Below are 6,000 nucleotides of genomic sequence, written 5' to 3' on the forward strand. Positions count from 1 at the left end.
AAACCAGATTCTTACCCTTATCCACAAAATTGAAAAATACGTTTACTGTAAAATGGGACTTTGAATTCAAGTTTCTTGTTGTAAGGAGTTATTTTTGAACAAAAGAAGTGCGAAATGTGTACTGAAATTTTGGTGAATGAGGAGATAAAAAGTGTGTTGAGAATGTGAAAAAGTCAATTCTTTCAAGTGTTTTCAAGGTTTATAACATATCGATGATGAACGAAAGAGAGAAGAGAAGAACCAATTCAAAGATACCAAAATATATATCATTTAAATCTTTGCATTTTGCGCCCAAACATTTTATGTTCGTCGAAGACTCAAAAATGAACTAAAAAATGTGTCAGCGATCGGCAAAATTTTAAAATAAATCTTGAATCAGATATCGACCTGAGAACTAAAACTAGAAAGTTCCATATTCTGCTTTTTTACATTTTGTAAAACATTGTACCTTTGTTTGACCCTCAAATAAGGTTGGAAAGTGTGCACAAAGGTAATGCACAGCTAGCTACAGCCCCTCTAAACGACTCTCTGACCCAAGGGAGCGGCGAGGAGAGGGAGAGGACGCAATGAAGGCTACTTGTTGAGAAAGTTTCTCTCAATCAAGCAACAAGCTCCTCTTCCCCGAACCAGTTCAAGCAATGAGAAATCTTTGAAGCCGCCACGAGTTCGTAAGACGCGGTGCAATCAAGGTTGATGTGTCTTGGTTTGATCAAGGCCAGAGCCAAACTTTAGCTAAACGGAACATGAAACTTCTCGTGAAGGTGGATTATCGTGATACCTAAGGACTAATCGCCGATTCATTATCAACGAAGCAAGGGGCCTTCATCATGCGAACTAACACATTTAAAGGATCTTTGACTTGAGTGCCAAGTTTGCAATTGGCCACGTGGAAAGGTAGACTTTTTCTGTCACCTCTGCTTGAGGTCAAGTGGCCTTTTTGATCCCGTTCTCTCTGAGAAAGAAAAGATCTAATTTCAAAACATTTGCATTTAGAGTCTGGATGAGAAGAAGACTCAATTGAAACCTGTTGATTCACTGGAAGTTGGTCCGAAGTTAACCAACCGTTGAATGACGAAACCTGTGCACCTTAGAAAAATTCTGATGGCGTATTCTTGTCAAAAGATTGAGCCACTTCGGAGAAACCTTCTCCAAGCCTGTTTTAAAGCTCGCTGAGAACAGTCGCATTTTTAGTTTGCTGCTGTTCTTATCTCGCAGGTATTTCGAACCAAGGTGTGACATCCTCTGTTGCTCCTTGGTTGCTGTGCACGTGTTCAGAGAAGGTACGAAAGGTATCGCATACCGTACGTCTTCAAAAGCATCCATGAGCTTTGTCCCAACCCAGGATCTTAGGGTCAATTCTAGTAATTTGCTTCCGTCTAATATTTGTAGGGAGTACGTAGGCCTTGTTGATCTGGTTGAATTTTTCAAGTCAGAAATGGACAAATTTTTAGGAAGCATTCTAGATCAACCCTACATTCAAGGACTAGCTCGGTCTTCCAACTTGAACTCGTTGGTGGACCAAATATTATAAAAAGATTGAAAGGGAATAAATAGACGAATCATAACCTTTCATTTTAATAGTACTGGGGATTACATTCTCTGTAGCAGCTTGTAAACCCAGTGAAAAACCAAACCAAACCAAAAAAAAAACTTTCTGAATGATCACATAAACTGTAAGTACTTATTTTAGGGAATATGTGTTCCTCGTTCATTCGCAATTGGTTTATCTTCCACACGACCTTTTTATTTCACAAGTATTGTGAATTCATGCAACGGCCCATGAAAACTAAGCTATCACTCAAACCCTTACAGGATGTCGCATAATTTTATCTTGTTCATACTCGCAGCAAATTTTGGTGGATCTACCTTATACGTATATCATTTGCTAAATGAAATGCCCCTTGCCCATTCAAACTAGAAATGTTTACCTATTTGTCAATATTGATGAAAGACTTAACATGGAAGAGGAATCGTTACCAAATTAGTCCAATGATCAAATTGAATGTATAGTGTAACAAGAAAGTAATGAGCACCTGGAAATGGTAGATCGGCCTTAAATAAGAAGAAATAGCCGTTCTTTCAAAAAACATTGTGACATCCACTCAACCTGATAACTTATCTGATGTCATTATCTAACATCTATCACATGTTCCCCATTGTCTTATCTCAGAATACTTTGTTTCACAAGTAGCTATGAAATTCTGGAAATATGATGGGGCTAAAGCTTCTTGTCATACTGTAAGCAAATGCTCTACAGTCTAGAGGCATTTGACCTTGATAATTTTTGAAAATAAATAAAATTGCAACCAAATCTATTTGGAGTGCCAGGGTCGGTAAGTTACAGCTCACCTTGTCAGCCAAGCCAGTCACGCTCCCGCAAGAGCCTATTTCAAAGCTAAAAGAATAAAAGCAAAATTAAACAGATTTAGAATCAAAACAAAAAAAGAAGTGTTTTCATGTTTGATGTGCCACAAAAGCTGCTTTGTCCGGGAACGAACTGAAAGTGCCAGGCATCATAAACTTACTTTTAGGGCTGCCAATATATTGATCTTTTCATCATAATCTTTCACTAATGTGAGAGCATAAAACAAGTATTAATGTTAGAAGTTGAACTGAAAAGGTCCATTTTGAAAAAATATAGGCCAAATGGAACTGCGTAAGAGCTAAAATGGGGCTTTGATCCAAATGAGTGGCAGGACCTCAGTCGAATTATTTTTGAGCTGATTGTCCAAAAACCTGAAAGAAGATAAATATACATTTTTCTGCCTAGATTTGTCCACCATGATCATACGTGGAATCCAATTTTGGTTTTCTACTGATGATGGGATCAAACAAAGAATCGCTGGAAGCCACGACTTGAGATTACTAATTCATACTCTCAATAGTATTTGGCATTACTATCGGCATGACAGAACCATCATTAGTTATCCTCAAAATAAAATCCCGATTTTTCTTCAAACTAGGGTTGTCTCTTCGCTCAAACTCGACTTTTTCGTCACGTAGGGATCTAGTGGGGCCTTTACTTTCAATGCTTTTTCGGCAACCCAATTTTGTAATATACTTCATCCTAGAGCTCTACTTCATCCCACCAATAAGATTTTCCAACCTCCACTTTACTAAAACTAGTTTATTGCCTACTTTGAGCAATGGTCATATGAGAGTCACTCAAAGGGTGAGCAAGTTAAGAAGTAGTGATGCTGGACATATTTTGTGAAATTGAGCTAATTTCTGTTTGGAAAACGTAAAAATTGTTTTCAGATTTTTCAGATTTTCCGCCATTTCTGTTTTTGAAAAAAAAACGGAAAATTGCAAAATCAGAAATTCGAAAAGTTTTACTTTATCGTAGAAGCCCTACTCGGACACCTCGGCTACACTGCTAGCTCCTAAAAAGGTCAACTTCTGGCACCGGAATTTAAGGCCGCAACCCAAAGGGAGAACATTCTTGCTTACCCAAAGTTAAAACGTGCATCAAATATGCAAAAAAATAAGAAATTTGCTTAAAATGCTCGATTAGGACATGAAACATATAACACATAGTTTCCCGTTTCTATTGATTACATTTGAAACCATCACAATTTTGTAATGAACAGGGCTCAGAAAAAAAAATATTTTTGACGGCCCAATACATTCCACTCGTAGATGATGGAGGTAAAGATATTGAGCAGGTCTCATCTATGAATGATATTGGTGTAGTCCTCCAAAGTAATGGAAAGTTCGATGAGCATATCCAGTTGAAGGTGGGTAAAGCTTTTCAAATGTGTGGTTGGATATATCCCACGTTTCAGTTCAGAGATAGTGTCACGATGCTAACTCTGTACAAGTCGATTGTTCAGCCGCATCTTGAATATGCTTCACCCATTGGGGCTCCAATGAATTCAGCAGGTTTGGAAAAGGTCGAGCAAGATGTTTCACTAGGAGCATCATAGGAATGAGAGAGCTCAAGTAGTGGGAGAGGTTAGAAAGCTACATATTTCTCAGGGTGAAGAGACATGGGCTAAAAAAGCAAGTATTTTTTTAAAGTTTGCTCTTCTTGTATGTATAGTACATTATTGAAACAAACCGAAAGGATTGGGCACGAACTTCTAGAGATGAAGGAAGACTGCAAACGAGCTCCCCTCCAAATGGGCCTACTGTTGGTCAAACCAACTCTGAGCCACTTTTCGCATTAAAGTAATAAAATAAGAAACATAGATCTCTTCAATTGAAGGCAAAGCATTTTTATTGTGTTTACCTACAAAATGGCTCATATCAAAGTTATGTTGTCAAAAGATTATGTAGCTGACCAAGAGCAGGCCCAAAATTCGAACGTTTACAACATAACTTTGGACTTAGCTCTTGAGTACCCTAAGCATAGTTTTGGGCTCAAGTTTAGCCAAGTTCATTTATTCAACCAGATCTTGTGGTCGTATCAAGTGATAATTGGGAAAAAAAGTGAACAGTTTAGGAGATAGGAATTTTTTGCCTCCGTTTGCAGTCCACCTCTCTAGAAGTCCTTGGATTAGAACAGTGGCGTATTTAAAGGAGGTGCATAAGGTATCTTTTACAAAACATCTCTAAAAGTATGTCTGAGCTTTTTCCTCAACCAGGTTTTTGAGTAAATTTTAGTGAATGCCAAGGTCTACGCTTTTGAGCACTCGAAAAGATCCAGGTTAGTCAAAACAATGGAGTACTTACTTCTTTTACGTGTTCCTTCAATGTTCCAGTTGCCTCCATCGATTTTTTTTTTTGGGGAGAGGGACGGACCCGCCACTAAGAATTTAACACCTACATTTTCCCTACTAATACTTGATTGGGGAATTATGTATTCGTGTCAAGCCTTCACTAAAGTCGTAGCCCTCGTGTAATAACTATAATCCTCAAATAAAAACCACTTACTATAGGCTGCGAAATACGCATATATCTTTGTGTAATTAAGGAACTCACAATTGGACTCAGCTTCGTTAATGCACTTGCCTTTGTTAATCAATAAGTCTCGGTTTGACTTTCACAAGGGCTCTAACTCACATACATTTGGATGGCCTGTTTTATACCGTTTGTGAGTGATCACGGAGATTGTTGTCCACCTCTATGGTTATGAACAAGAATTGCCTTTTAAGCTGTAAGGTGTCGAGCAATATCATTTTCACCTTTTTGTTGGCAGTGGCTGTTTGGGAATTCTTGTTTCAAAAGTGGAATACATTTCATGCCAAGTTTAAGAATTTGGGTAAAAATTTTCAAAAAGATAAATGCTTTTATTCGATTCAACCTTGAGGGCATTTTTAAATTGGGTGACGAGCACACGTTTACATACGCAAGGGTTTGATAATGCCGAGGAACTACTTGCGAGAAATTAAATTGTTGTCAAATGGGCCTTGTTTCTACTTCATTTGAAAGGTACTTTTAACTACTAAGATTTAACTTTAATTGCATTATTTTTTAGAAAAAGGAACAATTATAACAAGGGACCGGAAAAAACAAATATTCATTGAAACATTTTTTCTAAAACACGCAATGATTTAAAAAAAAAAGAAATAAAAATCTCTAACGCAAAGCCTGATAAAATGAAAAAAAAATGACATTTGAAATGACACCATGAAACAGAATTTGGACCTAATTGCAAAATTCTGAGCTAATGACCAAAGATTTCAAGATATTTCATTATATTAAAATCTTTAAGACTTAGCCTGGACCCTTGAATAAATGCCCTAAAATATGCAGGTTTCTACATCAAATCTGGTTACTTCGGGTGCTTTATTTCAGCTATTTCTCAGGGTGAATAAACATGGGCTAAAAATACAAGTATTTTTATGTTTGCTCTTTTTATGTGTAAAGTATTGGAATTCTAGTAGAGTTTTCAGGAAAATCTTGTGTTTTTGGCCAAACTGGGCAAGCAGAAACAATGAACAATGTGGTAATGGGAGAGAGCTATTGTTTTAAGGTTTGAGGCCCTACGCCATCCAGACAACTCAAAATAATGAAGTGCTCTCTTCTCTAACGGGTTCCTTCAATGTTCCATTTGCT

Source organism: Tigriopus californicus, chromosome 6, assembly GCF_007210705.1.
Source record: "Tigriopus californicus strain San Diego chromosome 6, Tcal_SD_v2.1, whole genome shotgun sequence".
Classification (NCBI taxonomy): Eukaryota; Metazoa; Arthropoda; class Copepoda; order Harpacticoida; family Harpacticidae; genus Tigriopus; species Tigriopus californicus.